At 37.4% G+C, this 20,658-nt stretch overlaps 1 protein-coding gene across 1 annotated transcript in view; it reads right to left on the bottom strand.

The window, feature by feature from the left end:
- Positions 1-19,636, bottom strand: part of LOC122790887 (collagen alpha-2(I) chain-like) — a 239,489-nt gene extending 219,853 nt beyond the window's left edge. The window contains exon 1 of the mRNA XM_044058558.1: positions 19,576-19,636. The gene's annotated coding sequence lies outside the window, so the exon portion shown is untranslated. The remainder of the gene's footprint in view (positions 1-19,575) is intronic.
- Positions 19,637-20,658: the final 1,022 nt, after the last annotated feature.

The raw sequence follows: 20,658 nt of genomic DNA, 5'->3' as shown, positions 1-20,658 counted from the left end.
TGCTGCAAAACTGAATGTTATTTGATTTTGTGCTTGCATGCACAAGGAGTGCTGCACATTCATAGTTTCATAGGTAGGTACTAGGCTATCGGCCCAAAGGCCTACGTAAGCCTAGCCAACAAGGTTCCCTGGCTTACGCCACCCAAGAAAGTTATTTTTCTGTACCACTGTTGAGCAGAGACACAGAAGTGATCCCCGGGGTGTACTTCCTATTTCTCATCCACTCATCAAAATTTTTCTTGAAGAGTGCTAAAGAAGAACTTTGCTTAGATGGGTAGCCTGTTCCAGAGTATGGGAAGTCTCTGGGACAGGAATCTATCCCTCCAGCATGTCCTGTTTATTGTGGTGACAAGCTTTAGGTCCCTAGAGCGTGTAGCTCAGAGGGATTGGGATTTCTTTAGGTGTAGCATGTCCAACAGCTCTGGGTCTAACATAGCTTTATATGTTAGGCAGAGATCACCTCGGAGTACGCAATATGCTATGGAGTAAAGCTGGAGTTTTTTGAGTCGGTCCCTGTAGGACATTTGTTTGAGGCCAGTAATCCTCTTTGTGAGGTACTTCTGTGGCTTTTCCAGCTGCTGCAGATGTCTTGTGAGGTACATTCCAAAAGGGGCGTTGTACTCTATAATGGATCTAATGAGTGTCGAGTAGAGGGAAACAATTACCTCTTTTTTTTTTCCTGGATGAGAACCATTTTATGATGAGGTGTGCCACGTAGAAGGACTTCCTGACTACTGTGGCGATGTGACTATCAAAGGAGAGACTACTGTCTACCTGGGTCCCAAGGTCACTTATCACACATTTGGTGTTAAGTAGATTGTTGCCTATGTTGGCAGTTCATGGGTATAGAGTTTTTACCAAAGGGGATGACACTGCAATTTTTGGCATTGAGCTTGAGGCCATGGCTCTGACACCAGGCATCTGTCTCAGCGAGGCCCTTCTGTAGGATGTCCACATCATTTGGGGACTTGACTATGGCTCCTAGTTTGTAGTTATCTGTGAACTTGTTAGCCTGTACTTCAGAGAAGTAGATACCAAACAAGAGAGGTCCCAGGACGGAACCCTGTGGTACTCCACTAGTCAGTGCTTTGAGGTCAGATTTGAAGTCTGCAACTTTTACAGTGTGGGTTCTGTCAGTGAGCCATTTGGCAACCCATGTTGTGACATGGGGATTTATACCTAGTTTAGTGAGTTAATTCCAGAATAGGGGATGGTGTCAAAATCCTTGGCGAGGTCAAGATAGGCTGTGTAAACCACCTTACCCTCCTCTATGGCTTTGGTGACTGCCTCAAAGAAGCCAATCAGGTTCAGGAGGCATGATCTGCCTTTCACAAGCCCAAACTGGGTGGGATCCAGAGTTTGGAGGTTACCAATGTCTTTGTTTATGAGTTCCATGATACGTTCCATGGCCTTGCAGACCAGGCTCATCAGGCTAATAGGTCGACAGTTCCCAGGATCAGTGGTGGCTCCCGCTTTGTGGAGTGGGATAACTGTTGCTGTCTGCCATTCAGTGGGCACAAAGCCTGATGCGAGGCTATTATTGAACATGGTGCTTAACTGGGGAGCCAGTTCGTTCTGAAGTTCGTGTAAAACGGAGCCTGGGATGTTGTCCGGTCCCAAGGATGCTGTGTTTTTGGCTTTAGAGAGTGCAGCTTTTACCTGTGTAGTTGCGATTACAGGGACTCTGCATTCTTCCTGTATAGATATGGGCCCTTTAGGGGGTGGGGGGGGGGGGTAAAGTTAGCACTAAACCTATCTGTCAGGATGTTGGCAATATCAGTTGGTTCTGTAATTTTTGTGCCTTTGTGCTGTAACTCGGAGCAGATCTGGGTGTTGCCATTGAGATTCTTGACATAGCCATAGAATGCCTTGTGGTTGTCCTTGGAATTAGTGGCGATTTTGTTTTCATAGCTAGCTTTGGAGGATCTTATAAGGGATCTCAGCTTCTTACTGAGGCTGACCAGGGAGCGCCTCCACTCATGGGATTTTACATGCTTTTGCAACAGTTTCTTCCTTCTGTTGTACAGTTTGTTTATGGCAGGGGACCACCAGATTGGCTTCCTTTTTTGGAGGAGAGCGTCTTGGTTCTGTTTGGGATAGCACGATCCATGCACTCAAGTAAGTGCTTACAGAGTGCATTTGTGTAGGATTCAGCAGTTGTAACTGTATTGTCCATCTGCATGGGTATCAAGAAGTTCACCACTTCTGTCTTAAGATGCATAAAGTTGGCTTTGGAAAAATTTTGTACCGTGGTTTACTTAATGGGGGGTGGGGGCGGGAATTACATGGCATGTAGTCACTTAAAAATTATCAAAATGGGGGCTGACCTATCCCGCACTAAAGCTGCAGATAACTCACAGTGGGCCTGGCTGACTAATTTTTTTTCAGGATAAGAAGAAAGTGTTTTAAAATGTATTATGTTAATTGCTTTCATTATCTTAACATTATTTTTACTTTTATTTTTATGTAAAGCTTTAATAACTAACTTTATTGCATCTCAAATTTCTTTACAAAATTAACTTATTAGTTAACGTATTAGTGATACTTTTAAAAATGTGCGACTGACTAATCATCTGAATAAAGGACATTTAAAAAAAAGAAAATTGAAAAAAAAGTTTTAAGATTTTAAAAATGTAAGGCAATGTGATTAGCCAGGACAAAAATATTTTCTTGTAACATAATGGTGATGCTTTCCAGGCATCAAATAAGGGATTGTAAAGGGTTAAAATGAATATTGTATGTGTTTAAGAAGGACTAGTGTATGTGACTGCAGAATATTCTGCAACAATGCAAAAGTACAGATTGCTAAATTTCGTTTCTTGATCCTGAGGCAACATTTCTTGTAAATCACATGGTAAGGTGAAATGTATTCCTTACTAAGCTGAAATGTAGGTAAGAAGTCAACAGTTGTATTTCTGCAAAACTAAGCATTTCTCTATTGGACACTTAGCACTGGTCTGAGAAATAAAATGTCTTATTTTTGATTTATTTTTCTATAAGTAATAATAAAAGTCTTTGTTGAGGAAGAAAGGGACATGCTAAGCATTGTCTCTTACATGTGTTTTTCTAATAAAAAAGTACTTTTTTGCTAAAAACTAAAGTATTTCATTATTCTACAGCAGAAGAGATTTTATTCAGGTATATAGGGAATTTAGAGACAACTACCTCTGGGAATATTTGGGGTTATCACAAAGAAATCAAGAATCATCAGACAATTTATGTAGAAGATTCTATAGGAAAAAGAAGTATACTAATCATTTCTCTGAGACAGTAGCTACTGCATGGAATAGACTACCAAATTACATTAAAGGAAGCACTAGTTTAGATATTTCAAGAGTAGCCTGGACACACATTATGGGATTAACTGTTTTGGTATATTGGCAGGTTAGAAATGTATTATTGCCCATGCTTGAAATATTTGTATGCATGTGCGTTATATTTTACATCATCAAATAACCTCAGTAGCTTGCCTTCAATTTATCTATTACCTATGTACGTATTTTAAGGCCTTCCATCACTTCCTCAAGTTTTTTTTTCACCATATGTCATCCTATAAACAAAGTACTGCTTGTCCCTTGATCATATTCTGTTTAATATAATTCGAGTGGGTATTACTGACATGAAGGTAGGTGTTATTGATAGTAGATCTGTGCAATCACCAGTCATTAACCTGCTTTCTTCCAGTAGATATTGAAAGCTAATATCTAAGAAATTTATGTTATTAGTAGCCAAACTGAATACAAAGTTTCAAGGACATGGTGGACTCATTTAAATGCTTGGTAAGCTCTCATAAATGCCAATATTACATGCTATGCAGTGCTTTTTATGTCAAAAGTTTCAAACAAGTTTAAGGAATACAAAGCACGTCAGATATTAGCAGAAACATAATTACTAACACAGTTTAGAAACATACTGATGACAAAGACAGTGTACCTAAGTGCAGGTTTTCAATGCTGAGGATTGTCTTTGAAAAGAGAAGGGGATGAGATCTGATCACAGATGAAAATATGAATTTAAGTGGATAAATCATTTTAAAAGGCAATACTACAACTAGCTTTAAAGGTCTGGTCAGCGAAAAACTGTGCTTACGTCAAGAATCATTACAAGAATAATGTGTTAAATGAATGGTGCAACTTTAAGAACTCAACAGATTTTAATCAGGTGATTAATTACTACTATTTAAATGTTTTAATAGCTTTTCTCTGCTTTTATACATCTGAAGAAACAACTTCTGCATGAAAATTTGCATATTCTTGATTTCTTATTTTAATAAAGTGCAGTTTTAATGGTATATCAGCCAGTGGAGATTTTACAGACTTTACTTAAAAAAAACTGGCTTGGATTTTGCCTGTTTGAGCTACTTAACATTTAGATGAAGGGAGTGACTCTGGGGAAAATTCTGTCAACACTTCAGAGCGGAAATATGGGTACATCCTAAAGGACACCTGATCCTTATGAAAGGCCAGATATGTTTCCCCATAGATAAGGGTCTAAAGTTTCAATATTCGCAGGTCAGAGATAATGACCAAAAAGAAAATTGTTTTCCAAAATACAATACTCAGTCATTGAACAAACTGGCACAGATTGGGAATGGGGAAGGCTCTCAATTATGAAATAGTAAAGTGTATCCACTATATTTCTTTTTTTTTTCTTTTTACACATGTTCATACACACATTGTTGCCAAACCTTATACATTAGAGTGCTTCCTCAAATGAAACTGTATAACCCTCAACTTCATTCTCAATGAACTTTGTTAAATAGCATGACACCAAATATGTTAATTTGTAACTTTTTTTGTATCACTTGTATATTAACTGTACAGCCAACTCTATACTATATGGCAAATGCTTTGGTTGTCCAAAGATAAGTATGTATTTATTTGCAATAAGAACAGATTTGAATACTTTTGGACAACAATATTATATATATACATATGTATGTATATATGGTTTCCTAGATGCATTTAGAGTAGACATAGTGCCCATATCTTAGGATAGTCATGAATTCTTTTTTTGCGTTTAATGTATACACCTTTATTAAAGTGGAACTGTTTTTAACTATTTTCTTTTAACAATGTCACTGTGAATATCTGACATCTGCATCCTGAGGTAGGATATATAATTCTATCACTAATGATTTGGTGTAATTAAATATTGTAAATATTGTATATATTTTTACACAAATCTTCTTAGGATGATTATTGGTTTCAAGGTTTTATCGTTTTGATAAACCTTAATACATTTATTCGTTAATGAATTGTGCTAGGAAAATATCTTTTACCCCATTAGAAGAAATGTATTGAGTTTATATACATAAGTATTGAATGTACGATAATGGGATGTCATCGCCCTTTTTAGGAAAGTTTTTAAAATCTTAATGGTCGTCAGTAATTGATTCATCCGATTGAATTATTGGTGACAGTTTTTGTATTTAAAGGCTGGTTTTTTACTGTTTGATTGTAACCTAATGAAGTGCACCGGAGTGTGCGTGAAAGCGCTTGTTCTTCATTACATTGTGAGTTTTTTACTTCATGGTGGTTCCTTGCAGTTGATTTTCTTCCATATTAACTGTATTATGCATCTTGGAGCTTTTATCCCCGGGCCTCCACTGAAAATGGGTAATTTCGGCCAAGTGGACTTCCCCGGTAATCAAACTGGAAATAAATAAAATTCCAATTCAATGGAAGGTGAGGACTCTACAAAGGTAGAGAAATATGCCTTCTAGGAAAATGCTGAAAAAGGAGTTGCTGGGTCAAAATCTTGCCCTCAGCAGGATCATACTGGGGACAAAAAGCAGATGCATATAAAATAACTATGAAATTACTGAGAATCAAATCATACACATCTGTTATAGGTTAAGACGGCCTGTAAATTAACAGACTGGTATGGCATAATACTGTAGATGGATGAAGGATGTCTCCCATTTAGCAGAATATCTCTATTGTGTAAAAGGTTTCCTGGAAGCTTTAATCACCGGTGCAGCATCTGCACCATGATTTCAAACAGGATCATCCACTTTACAAAAACAGCTATGCCATGAGGTGAAACCAGCTGTTATACAAACCAAAGGAGAAGGACCATCATTATTAGACCGAGTAGCTTTACCAAGAATATCTAGGAGGCAGACAGCCTGAAACTATACCCTTCTTGACCACCATGGGTGAATGAGTCTTACATTTGATCATTCTTCTTGAGATTAGACACATAATGGGGGGGGGGGCTGTGGAGAGGTATGTAGAAAATGTCCTTGCCACAGTATACACAATATATCCACTGTAAACTCCCCCTGTGCCTTGTTAAACCAAACAGAATATAGTAAGCAGGCCAGATTCTTGAATACATCTGGTTTGGAAGGTTCACTCTAAATATGCTTCCTGCATTTCTATCTCTGAAAGAGGAGTGCAAGAACAAACTTGGGAGTCTGCCCTCACATCTGTCTCTCTGGGAATGTGAAGCAATGAAACAGCAATGGGTCCTTCTATAGTCCACTTCTTGATAGGTGTCACCTCTTTGTACAGGGGAGTACATGCACACTTGGAGAGGACCAGCAAGAAGCTTTCTTTACACAGCCCTGAGAAAATTACACACCTTCAACAGACAATGGGCTTGCTTACAGGCAAGGCAGAACAACCTATATGTTTTGGAAACAGTCTCTTGCTTTAGTGCCTGGAAAGGTAACACCGGTAGAAGATCTGTGAATTTCAGTAACTTCAACCACTGACAACCAAAGCAACACCTGCAACCTCAAACCACAAAAAACTCAAAACAAGATCAGGAAAGTTTTTTTTTTTTCTTTTTTTGGCCCACTGAATGTATTTAAGACCACAGCTCATAAATATTTTTAGTAGATGATACCTTAAAAGCCCCACAAAACTATATCCTAAACTGCCATGCTAGTCCATCAACTGATCCTTCTTTCATGAAATGTGTTTCATAGTTCCTCAAAAAACTCATGGATTTCCAGCTTTAGACAAAATATCTCCAATTTCTTGCAATTGTTGCAACCTTGCTAGCTATCCCTCCTCTAAAGAGAGAATCACTGAAGGTTTTATGTTTTCTATATGCTTATTCTCTCTATATATAGAAGCGGTGTTTTTTTATCTCTGAGCCCAGTTTTAGACCAAGCTCTATTCTACTTCCTAATTTCCTGTATATAAACTCCAAGAAAATCCATGAGGCCTGATTTAATAATAATCTTTTTAACCTTCCACAACATGGATTCAACCCAGTCATGCAACTGACCTTGACTTCATTACACTGATTTCTTTCTTGCATGCTTGCTATATTACTTCAGTAGTTACCTAAACCACTTGACTCTCTAAACCCATGCACTGCCTTCTAGACATAGACATCAGTTTACAAGACCCTGGCAGGTTATTCAGTTAACTCTGAAGAAGGAAGAAGCTTGTGAAGCAGGAAACTGCTCTGTAAATAACAGTGCATTTTCCACACGGTGTATCTCAGGGCACTGTCCTACAGCCACCAACCACTACGCTTTTTTCATATTCCTGAATAATATCTTCTCTTCCTGCCTGCAAACACCCATTATACAGTCATGGATGATTTCACCATTCTGTGTAGCTCAACTTCTACTGTAGGACTGAAAAAATACATTTTACTTTTTTTTTCTAAGCATAAACATCCTCTAGGACAGTTAAAAATATAGCTAGCATAGAATACTTTGGTGCTGTTGACTAAAGGCAGAGCTAGGGTAGGGTGAAGGCAGCAGGCCCATTAGGTGAAAGGCATTAAGAGGAGTGAGTGGCATTTGCCATTCAGATGGTTGTGCAGAACTGGAATTCAGAAATGAATGTCAATACTACATTTACAGTCAGGGTTGAAGACTACAACCCTTCTTGTATGGTATTTTGCTGAAGCAAGTAACTTATTACATATGTATCAAGCAGTTTACTATAGTTCTCAAAGGAGATGAGCTTTCTTTTTTTTGTCTTCAACTTAAAGTTGAGATGGGTGCCAGACTGTGGAACAGCAATGGCCACCAGAATACCTAGCTACAGTTCTGCTACTGATGTGGACCTAACTGTAAACTATTGAGTGAAAATCTTTATCAATAGCACCAATGAATGTCTACGAGTTGTATGGATCACCATCATTATAACAACTGTTACCAAAAACTTCTTTATGGTTCCCTCCTGTCTACCAATCTCCTGAGCTGTATTGTTACTAAGCATCAAACAATTTCCTATACAGAATCTACATTTGAAACTACTATATCATCTTGCACCTATCATTACCTTCCCTAGAATACAAATGAAAAATCTACATTGGTTTGCACTGGGGCTTGTTGATCCTCTCCTAGTTGCATAATGTGGTTTCTTTTATTGAGATGAAAGAAATTTTAGGGAAGGAGGTTTTCCATTATCCTAAGCCTGAGCAGTCCTGCAGTTAGTATACATACACATAGTATATATGTGTATATATATATATATATATATATATATATATATATATATATATATATATATATACTAACACACATATACACATAAATGTGTCTGTATACACACACACACACACATACATATATATATATATATATATATATATATATATATATATATATATATATGTACGTACATATACACACACACACACACACATGCACACACATATGTGTGTATGTACATAGTGAGAGAATTAATGTGTAGGGTTGCAACTTTGTGTTGAAGGATGTCAACATTTTCCGTTATCCACTTTAGTTTTCCTGATATTTCCCAGTGGAACTACAAGAGCTTTAATGAGTTACTGTTAAACCCCTTCCCTTGAAATACACTTTCCAGCCATATTCAAAAGTCCCAGCTTAAGCTGGTACCTAAAATCTTACCCCAAATCTAAGTTCTTTCTTTGCATTTCTTAGCCACAGAATTAGTAATATTTATTGATATTCTCTTTCACACTAACTTTCTGAGTACTAAAGTCTTGCTATTACTTTCATGACAGTTGCAAATATTTTGGAGTAAAATTAGTTATTAATGTATCACTCTACCGTTTTAGAAACCTTGATTTCACTGACGCCCACTCTTCAAAAATCTACCCATGTGGCCTTATTACCTACCAATATCTACATCCATTATCATTTATTTATCTATGTAAACAGATACTTGTAGAAGGTACAGTAGTTTTCAAGCCTTAAGGGTAAAATATCTCCCACCCAAAAGGAAAACATTAAACCACAGGGAAAACTAGTACTTCATGAGCACTGAAGTTGCTTGCTGAGCCTCTGGAAAACCAGGAAAAAATAACCACAAACTGTAGTCAATTTCATCTGAGACTTCTTTATTGAAAATAGATGAGCAAGTCATCCATAACAGAGCTTCACCAGATATAACTCTGCTTTATATGACATGTATTATATATATGCTTTAACACACAGTCCCTTGTCAAGTCACTATAGCTGGGGTCATAAATGTATGCCATAGATTATTTGGCCAAGCATGACAACCAGTCAAGTTATAACCCTTCAATATTATGCTATTGTAATCTGCAGCAGGGCTAGCCACCCAGCGGTGTAAACTTTGGCTCGAGATGATTGTTACTGCTAAAGTGACACCCTTACTCCAAGTGTAAAATGGGAAAAGGGGTTGAGGATGGATGGATTATGCTATTGTAATCATAATTGCAGCTAGTCACAATTATGCTGGGAACTGCTATCCCAGTGACCGGATACACCTACCTTTCATCCGTTATGTCAGGTAATGTTCTACACTTTCCATCAAAGAATGAATATAACTATTAGTGATGTATCAATTATGAGTGTGTGCCAAGAGCCATGCAAAGGCCCTGTATGTGCTAGGTCTAAGATAACTTGCAGCATACCATGACAGTGAACTAAACAGGGCTAAATATGAAAAAAAAAACTTATTCCAGTATGTTTCATCTAACATCAAAATATGTAATCTGCCTGTAAGCAAGGCAAATATAAACTAATTCAGAGATTGTTGATATAGTACTAGGAAGAATTACGTACCATATGAAGATTAGTCTACTGCCAATATTGAGACATGCTAAAACTAGACAAATATTGCCGGGTGTAAAACTAACACAAGCTCAGCCTGTAGTAGGCGGGTAAACATGTATGTGTGAATCCTCATTGAAAATTTCAAGTTTTTTTTAGTTGTCTCTAAACTCCAGACTTTTGCCTGCAACCCATGTTCTATCATCAAGCATTCAAGGGATAGGTATTAATGAGAGAGAGGAGGTGGTCATTGCCTTTGTGATATAACCCTTAATGGCCCAGTCCCCCTTGTAAGTGGATTCCTTTCATATTGTCTCCAGTATCTACCACAAGCTTGTAGTGTAAAGTGTGCCCCCACACCATGCCTCCTTAGCCTCCTTCCCAGAGACAGGCAAGCAGGAAAACTTTATTTATTTGATTGACTGATTGCATTTTTTGACCAGGATTGTCCAACAGGATGCAATACTTTTCAGTGGAGGCCCAGGGAGAAAAGATTCACAAAATAAGATGCATGAATCACAAGTGACATATATGGGAATACATTATAGAAATGTATGCAATCCATTTAGCTGAGTCAAACAAGGCAGAAAAGCTAGACAAATTTCAAAATGCCATATAGTGCAATGAAACATCATCCTTTTGAAACTAACACAGACACATATGTATACTATGAACGATGAGACTGAGTCCATCATCATCGTTACAGGAGTTTTATATGTGAGAGGCTAGCAAGATAATGTGGTTGATAGAATAGAAACCAAGTAGAGAAAAGAGACAAAGTGGAGTAAAGAGGAGGTACAATGGAGTGAGGAAGTTGGCTGCCAGGTGCTGCAAAAGTCAGAAGCTTTAGAAATATATAGCTGGGGAAAGTGAGGTGAAGGCAAGGCTGTATTTAATTAGTTTGCTCTCCAAGATAAAAACACTTGCACAGACAGTTTTGTTTTGAGTAGATGAGATTTTAGAAGAGACTTGAAGGTGTTATGTCTTTGTTTCCTGTTTAAGAGAGACTGAAGGAAAGAGTTACAGACTGACTGGATAGTAGAAAAAATGTGCATCACAAAAACTGTTTTTTGATTTTGGAGTGAGAAGTAGAAATGTTATCTGTTGAGTATAATGGCCTATGGTGAGACTTTTCTGAGATAAATGTGGAAAGGGATGGTTAATTATTAGGGAAGTAGATGCGCTTATGTATGGTTAAAAGTTGGGTATAGGTTAGGTAATGAAGAAATTCTAGTCAGTTTAGCTTTTTAAGAGATGGTCATTGGTGGGTTCCATATTGATGGTCAACAGTGAATTTGGTTATTCTGTAGCATTGTGGTACAGCTGGGATGTTGCTAACCAAATATCTATGGATGTGAATAACTCGTGTGATATGTGAAGATTACTTAGGTCTTCAGTATGGCAAATTAACATGAAATCATCTGCATCTGTTAAAAAGCATGGAAACATATATGGATACTTGAGGAACTTGGGTAGAGACTCGGAGGAAAGAAAATAATTTGTTTTACCATTTAACAGCTTGCTGTCAGTTGGAAAGACAGCTGTTGAACCTGGACGCTGATTAAGTAGTTGGGCCACACTGGGTGAGTTTATGCAGTAGAATAGGATGACAGACAGTGTCAAAGGCTTTAAAGATGTCAAGGAAAAAAAAGCTGATGCTGTATGACCATTCTTCCTGTGTGAGACCATATTAGAGGAGTTTAAGAGGGCAGTAGTAGTGCAATGGTGAGGGCAAAAGCCATGCTGAGCTGAGGAAAGTAGCCTACATTGAGTGATGTGGAGGGTAAAATGGGCTGTGTGCATTTTTCTAGAAGTTTTGATAATGGGGATAGAATTGTGATGGGCCTGTAGTTTGTGTATTTGGTAGAGTTTCCACTTATGTGTAAGGATAGTATGTAACATCTTTTTTCCAGAGCAGAGGGACATAAGAATTTGGAATAGACAGACCGGACAAAGTGAAAGTTACAAAGAATGGCAGTGGTCTGAGTTATTAGGATTTTTTGTTGTGGGTAATGCTGAAATAGTATTTCCAGATGTGAAAAGTTAGGTTATGGGGACTAGAGAGCTTTATTGTTTCGATAATGTTTGGTTTGGGACTGCTACAACATTTTTTGATCTGACTGAATTAGGTATCTTGTGTGGCTTCTGAGTTGCCCAAAGTTTTAATATTTGGTTCAGGATTTCTTTGTAATCTTATTTTTCCAGGGTAGGTTCCTCTGTTTCATGAGAGATTTAATGTTTCTGGACAGCCAGAGAGTAGAGTGGTCTATACTCATTTTTTTCCTAAGCAGGGATAGGCTGTTAAAAAAAATTACTGAACTCATTAACAGCTTCACCTAGAGGGAGGTATTTAAGGTGGTTCTAATTACAGATTTAGGTGGAACATAAACATGTCCTCTTGCAGGTTGAAAAGGTTGTGTATTTCATAAGAGTAGATATATTTGTGATCTTATAATGAAGCTAGGGAGGTGGTCACTTAATGTATCACACTGTGGATCAACAGAGGAGATGTTATTTGGGAAAGAGGTGAGGATCCAGTCTAAGGTAGCTCTACTGGTTCTTTTATGAGAGGTACTGGAGTAGTAGGTAGTAAAGTGAGACCACAGAGGTTAATGGCATTGAGAGTGGTTTCTGAGTTAATGGAGAGCCAGTCTATGTTGAGATCACCTATGATTATTTTTTCTTGGGGCTAAATAAGTTGTCTGCTTTGATTCTTGGCTGGGGTGCCTTCTTTGCAGAGTCTGCATGTCCTCCCTCTGTTTGCATGGGTTTCCTTCAGATGCTCCAGTTCCTACAACATTCCAAAGACATGCAGTAGGTGGACTGGACACTCTAAACTGGCCATAGGTGTGAGTGTGCATGCAAGTGTGTGGTATGGAAGAACTACTGCAGCAGGGCTAGCCACTGGGTGGTGTAAACCTTAGCTCTAGATGACTTTCACTGTTTAAGTAACATCCCGACCCCACTTGGAAAAATGGGAAAAAAGGGTTGTGGATGGACAGACTGGTAGTGGCCCAGGATAGGAAGTCTATGGCAGTGCTGATATTACCAGGAGGGATACAAATGCCAATGTTAGGATAGGGATTATTGCTGACTTAGTTTGAGAAGAGTACAGAGGACTGCAGCACTTTCAAAATATGGTGAAGTTTTTAAAGAGACAGTTAGTTTGAGACAGATTTTGAAGGCAGCATCAATGCCCCCCCCCCCATATCCTTGATGTATTGTTATAACCCAAGGTTCTGTGATTATAAGAATATTAAGGGAATACTGGTTTAGCCATACATGCAGTTTGGCTATTTTATTGCAGATGCTATGGATGCTTAAATGGCAGATACTTATTAAGGCTGCTTGTGCATGGTGTTGGGTGGCATGGAATTAGGAGATAGGGGATGTATAAGCAAGGAGTACTTGGTGTGGTACGTCTGAGTTGTATGTGCTATAGTCACGTCTCCACTCTTTTGTGCCACACAGGTATATATAATTTGCCAAGGATGCTGCTGCAAGTAGGCACTTTAACATTCAGCAGCTCATTGTATAGATCTCCAACTTTCCATTCAGATGTCTCTTTTTTTTGCCACCCCGCATCTATCAGTTGCAATCAGCACCAATCCAAATTCACTGGGTCTACAAGACCTGCCTTATGTTCCCCCTAAAGCCCTGACTGCACCACAGATGGAGAATGTCTGATTAGCAGCACTGAACCTGGAGCGACCACTTGGGGGAGGATAGCAGTGAGTCATGGCTTCATCTCTCAATGCCACAGGCCTGGGTGCAGTTAGCCCTTCTTGGTACAGAGGCATCCTTGGTCTGGGGGGCAAGCAGAGCTTATAGGTCAGAAATTGAGGCGAGGTCTTTGTAAAAATCCAAAGACCACACCATACTGGCTGGGAGAGGATGTATGAAGAATGGCAGTCAATGAGAGATTAAAAAAAGGCATAAAAATGGTAAATAAATGAGCCTGTATAGATTTCAGACAGGGATAATCTCAGATTTTCTCTCAGAAAAGAACATGGTTCTCTTAGGGTCTATGATGACTACATAAGGTCACTTGTTGAGTGTCATTCTTAGAACACTTATCCATCCACAAGGTTGGGTATAAGTCATAAATATAAAAAAAGTGCATTTGAAGATTTTAAAAGTAGTGTGAAATTAAGCACTCATAGGACTTTATTCACATACATTAGACTATAATTTGGAGTGCCCTCTGCATGAACTATATTTGAAAGAAAAGAAAAAGCATAGTATCAGGCAGTGAAAATGCTGCAGAATACCTGAATGACATTTTCATATTTTGGCCATCTGAAGAACAAAACAGCTGTATATCCCAATGCACAAATGAACCATACTGCAGCAGAATTCAGTGTTTAAATGACAAAACCTTATAAAGGCAACAATTGCCTGCAATTTAATAATGCTGTTTGTCTTTCGGCTTTTCCCGGTTAGGGGTTGTCACAGCGGAACTCCGATCCGCTAATGATTGGCAATAGATTTTTATGGTGCCAAGTTGCCAGCCTGACGCCCAACCTTCAGCAAAGGCACACCCATTCACACATGTCTTTTGGAGGCCACTTGATTGCGGGGATAATACTCTGTTAAAAAACTGTTAAAAAATACAAAAGATAAGTGCTTTCATTTGCAGTATATAACATTCAAACTTCTTCAGATTCATTTTAAAATCACCACATGAAGGTGCTTTTATAAGCTCTGTCACATGACTACAGTCTTAAAGAGAACTTGTCTTATCGTTATGACATAAAAACTGCAAAAATATCTAATGCTATATATAAGCACATTTCCAGATATACAGATCACACCTTTCAGTTTATAATATTGGAGAAGGAGCATGCTCATCCAAAGGGTGGGATGTGGCAAACTGTTTTACAACAAAAAGAATTATGTTGTTAAATCTACCTGAATGCTACTATGTATCCAGGTTTAAATGATGTAATATCTATAGCAAGTATTGTAAAGTTGCATACCAACTACAGCAAAAGATGATTTTCAAGGTTTTTTGCATGGTTAAACTGCTTATAGTTTTAACAGCAAATTCTCTAAGAGTGTAGTCATTTGACAGTCAGAGCTTATAAAAGCATCTTCACATGGTGATTTTAAAATGGATCTGATATTTGAATGTTATATATTGCAGATGAAAGCACTTATCCTTTGTATTTTTAACAGAGTATTATTAAATTGCAGGCAGTTGTTGCCTTTATAAGGTTTTATCATTAAAACGCTGAATTCTGCTGCAGTTTGGTTCACTTGTATATTTGGATATACCTCTGCAGAACAAAAAAGTGATTATATGCTTTAGAGATTGTGCTCGCTAGATGAGACAATGATGTTATACTTAGAAAAGAAATAATTGTATATTTTTGTAAAATAAAGTGACAGTTGCCAGAATAAGTAAACCATGCCATAGAAACAACTGACATTTCCACAGCATCCTAGACCATGAAAACAAACAATATTGCTATAGCGCCATAGAATTAAAAAAAAAAAATGAGTAATATAACTCGTTTTTAATTTGCTTACAAAATCACAAAATAATGGTTAATAAGGTTAATCATTAGCAAATTAGCAAAAACAACTTTGTGGAGTTCTTAAAATCACAGTTCACAGTTCTCTGTTTTTGCTGAATTTCTTTTTCTGAAATGTGCTACCTCTTGAAATTTCTAAATATACCTTAACACCTATAACATGAGTGTGCATGCGTACATGTCTCTCTCTCTTCTTTCTTCAATGGTATACATATTTAGTACCTTTACTCACTCTTCATTTAACTACTATTATAAAGCTTGTACAATATTAGTCATCATTCTCAGATCTGCCTTCACTTTATGTGATCGCATTTATCCAAGCATTTAATTCTGATGAACAGTCTTTAAAAACTTTCAAAACTATGAGCAAAATCTTCAACAGAAGACAAGCATGTGAAAAATGCTGGAAAGGATACAAGAGCTCTACTAAGCAAAATATTAACTTTCATTCAAATGTGCCATCATACCACAAAAATTCTGCACAATTTTATCTGCAGTCCTATCAATTAATAAATGACTGCTTGGAATCTACATATCACACAAGTTTTGGCCAGTGTGTCTAGTATTAGCAGTAAGGAAAGTCCCCCCTTTATATCACAAGTGAGTGGAACCAGCAGCCATCCTCCCAACCAAGAAGCATTTAAGGTGGTGAGCAAAAAGAAAGGCAAAAACAGGGGGCACTAGCTTATAAACAGGAAATTTTAAATTTAAGTAACAAAGTGTTTATTAAAGAGGAAATGTACTTAAAAAGATTTTTCCTTTCTACCAGCTGGTAAAGCTAAAGTCACAGATACCGTTCTAGATTTTAAGTTGTTTGCCAGGAAGTTGAATTTAAAATACATCTATCATAACATTCCTAACACAAGAATGAGTCGATTTGGGAAGAATAGTAGTGCTGATCCATCTTCAGTTAATACTTTGAGTACTTTTTCCACAGTCTGTGAAAATGAATTATATAATTTGTATAATAAAGATAATTGTAGAACACCTAATAAGAACTTTTCAGAGATTGTTAAGAATTTAACACATGGAGAGGCTGTTGCTTTAAAACAATGACTTATAGTGACATCAGATATATGAAAGCCGACAAAGGGCAAGGATTAGTCATTATGGAAGTCACAGAATACAGTTAGGGTATAGAACTTATGCTTTCTGATATAGATAACTACAAAAAGATATCTAAGGATATAGTCAGAAAAAGTTTCAGGAAGTGGATTTAATTTTGTTGGACTTGTTACACCAACAGTATATCACTATTGAACTTTTTGAATTTTTAACAGTTGAACAACCACAGTTGGAAATTCTGTTCGGAATTCCTAAAATCCATAAAGATGCTAGACATCCACCATTCAGGCCTATTGTTTCTGCCCTATATAGTAAAACATCCAGAATTTCAATCTATCTAGATGAACTACTCAGTCCTATATCACAAACTAGTGAATGGTTTTTGAAAGACTCCTGGATGTTCTTAAATGAACTTAAACAGTACAAATTTAAAGGTGATGAGACTTTATGTACACTTGATGTCTGTTCATTGTATACTACAACTGAGCAAAATGAAGGTATAGAGTTTGAGGCTCTATCTCAATAACTATAGTTCCTCTCTAAAGCAAGATGTTTTTGTGATTTGTCAGCTTATGGAAATAGTGTTAACGAATAATTTTTTTACTTTTGGGGAGGGAGTGTACAAAAAAGTTAGTGAAGTAGCAATGGGTGCACATGTGGCACCAGTTTTTGCAACCCTAGTAAAGTGCTGGTGGGAACAGGAGTTTTTGAAAAAAAATGAGAGTATTTCAAGCTTGTTAGATTCTGTAAAAGATATATAGATTATTTGTTTTTATTTGGGCAGGTAATACACAGCAAGAGGATTTTTTTTAATGAGCTTAACACAGTCATCTGGCTTAAGTTCACTATAGGCAATATAGATGCACATTTTCTGGATGTAAAGATAGTTATGGATGTCAAAAAAAAAATAATTCAGTAGTGATATTTTCCATAAAAATGTTTGCTAGCAATTACCATCCGAGATATATGAAAATTGTGTTCAAAGGACAAGTAATTAGACTTGGTAGAATGATCAGTGAGGAAGATGATTTTGTCAAAAAACTGCAGGTTCTTTAATAGTTATTTATGGAAGGAGGATATTTCCAAGAAGACTTGGTTGGATCAGGTTATAAATTATGTAAGAGTAAATAGGAATGAGAGGTTCCCTCCCATAATAAAGGTAGGGTTCCATAAGAATAATGAAGTAGAAAATAGAGACTCAGATTTGTTAAGATGTGCTTTCCTATACCATTTAGTACAGACGGGCTTAGAATTAGAAAAATAATCAGCTATAACTGGAAAATCATCTTAGGCAATCAGGATTTAAGTAAGGGTTGTTGTATTACAACCTAAGTTTATTAATAAGAAAACTAAAAATTTAAAAGTTATTGGAGAGTTCTTCTAGGAGGTTTGTTTGTCTTTCGGCTTTTAACCGGTAAGGGGTCGCCACAGCGGAACTCCGGTCCGCTAATGATTGGCAGTAGATTTTTTTATGAAACGCTGAGGTGCCAGCTCGACGCCCAACCATCAACGAAGGCACACCCTTTTACACACGCTTGTCTTTTGAACGCTACCCAACTGCAGGGAGAACATGTAGACTCCACACAGAAGGCACTCCCAAGCCAAGCCGAGAATCGAACGGGAGAACCTCTTGCTGTGAGGTAACAATGCTACCGCTGTACCACTGCGGAATATGAGTTCTTCTAGGATAATGGTGAAATATGTGGATTACAGACATTTTGATACTTATCCATGTACTAACTGCACTCAGTGTAGATATATGATGGCTGTGCAAAGCCATCATTTTAAGCACTTAAATTGCACATTAACAGCAAAAGGATGTTATAACTATCAATGTGAAGGATTAGTGTATCTTGCAGTGTGTTCTAACTGTGTGAATTTTTATACAGGAAAAACCATTAGAAGACTTGGTCAAAGAGTCAGGAAACATGCATCAGCTATAAAGGACGATTTTAGTAACACTTTAGCTAAGCACTCTGTTAACTGCAAAGATTTTAGAAAGTTTACCTTCTTTGTAGTAGAGTACTGCGGTGGTGGTGCTGCGGTAGCATTGTCGCCTCACAGTTAGACGTTGCCCGTTCGATTCTCAGAGCGTCTTCTATGTGGCGACATGCGCGAATGGGCGTTCCTTCGTTGAAGTGAAGATTGTGCGTTAGGCCGGGCAAGCCAACACGTCAAAATCTACTGCCAATCATTAGCGGACCGGAGTTCCACTGTGGCGGCCCCTAACTGGGAAAAGCCGAAAGAAATAAACAAACAAACCTTCTTTGTAGTAGAAAAAGTTGATAGAGGTAGGTTTGTAGGACATTTTAATAATTATTTAGAAAAGACAGAATTAAAATGGCAGATTTTCCTGAGAGCAGATGTAGGGCCAGGAATTAATGACAACATTCCTGTCAAAAGCTATCTGAAATATATAAACAATTAGCAACAACAGTGTGTTTATTCACCTTGTTTTACATAATGGCTTTTACATTCAAACATTTTTGTTAAAAAAATTTTGTGTAAATAATTTATACATATATTTTTTAAAATGGTTGAAAGTTAATCAATCATGGAAATGTCATGATAATTGTTGAGTATAAAAGGAAGTGAAAGTATTTCTAATGGCTGTTCTGAAGAAGTACAGTAATAAACTGGATGAAAGTGCTTAACTATAACTTGTCTCTGGTCCAGTGATTTTGTTTTGTTAGTAGTTTTTCTTGTGTGTGAGTTTTTTTAGTGTATTCTCACATCTGCATTCACGTTGTGATTGCATTTATCCAAACAGTTCATTCTGATGAACAGTCTTTTAAAAACTTTCAAAACTAAGAGGGTAATCTTCACCAGAAGACAAGCATGTGAAAAATGCTGGAAAGGATACAAGAACTCTACTAAGAAAAATATTAACTTTCATTCAAATGTGCCATCATAGCACAAAAATTCTGCACAATTTTATCTTCAGTCCTATCAATTAATAAATGACAGCTTGGAATCTACATATCAGATGTTACTTACAGGCAATCCAGGTTCACCCTTTGGCCCCTGGAAACCAAGGAAACCTTTTGGCCCCTAGAAGAAAAAGCAAACTTCATTAAAATATTAGACGTGCAACTATATGCAGACACAGGAACTGATACATACTTGTACAAATATGTTCCTCCTTACATTAATAAAGATTGTTTCTTAAATATCTGCCATAAAACCTGTTACATACAGTCCACCTTAACACTAGAGCTTTGATAGCATCTCAAGAAGTACATTGTGACTGTTAATTCTGATCCTCTCCAAAAAGAGTGCACAAACAGTTAAAGCAGGAAACTTTATATTCATATTTTGTTGATGAGAGGAGACACTGGGTGGGAGGCCATGCATAGTGTCTTCTCACTTCTTCCACATCAGACATCTGATGAGGAAAGAAAGGTAACAATTAAAAATAAATGCATACTTAAATACACAAATAGGTAAGACAAGAAGGCACCAGCACCCTTGCAAGATGGAAACCCACACCTGGTGGATGAACATCTGGAGTTAGTTTATCACTGCATAACTTCCATTTTCCTAAAGTTAGTTTCATCAGTTAATCCTGAAACCTCAGCTTAGATGTTTCATCAGCATTACTGAAAAACAAACTGATTCACGTCAACAGACCCTGCATAGCAATGCTGCAAAATCCAGCTCCAACCCTGGTCTAAATGTCTAGGCCATAATGTTTTGTAAGGGTAAATGATCTGTACCAAGTGTCTGCCAAAGACGCACTGCATAATGCTGAATTCAGGCTACCCAGAAAGTTCACAAATCAAACTCACTGAAAGATGCAATCAGCGAAACTGTGGTAAAAACACTACAAACATTCTTTCTTGTGGGAGTGGAGGAGCCGCATGCACCCTCCCATAAAGGGCACTTTACCAATCCGTCTCCTTCCATTAACATGTGGTAACTCTATGGTTGCACAACATCAGAGAAAGAGAACATACCAACTAAGGATGAAACACAGCTCATAAATTGCAAACTAACAGGAGAGATGATCTCTTTACAAAATATATATTGGAAGATGAAGATTCACTTAAAATGACTATTTCACTATCCTTGCAGGTCATC

This window comes from Protopterus annectens, chromosome 16.part0 (genome assembly GCF_019279795.1).
Source record: "Protopterus annectens isolate FY-2018-M chromosome 16.part0, PAN1.0, whole genome shotgun sequence".
Taxonomy (NCBI): domain Eukaryota; kingdom Metazoa; phylum Chordata; order Ceratodontiformes; family Protopteridae; genus Protopterus; species Protopterus annectens.
This window is presented reverse-complemented; position numbering and strand designations above follow the sequence as displayed.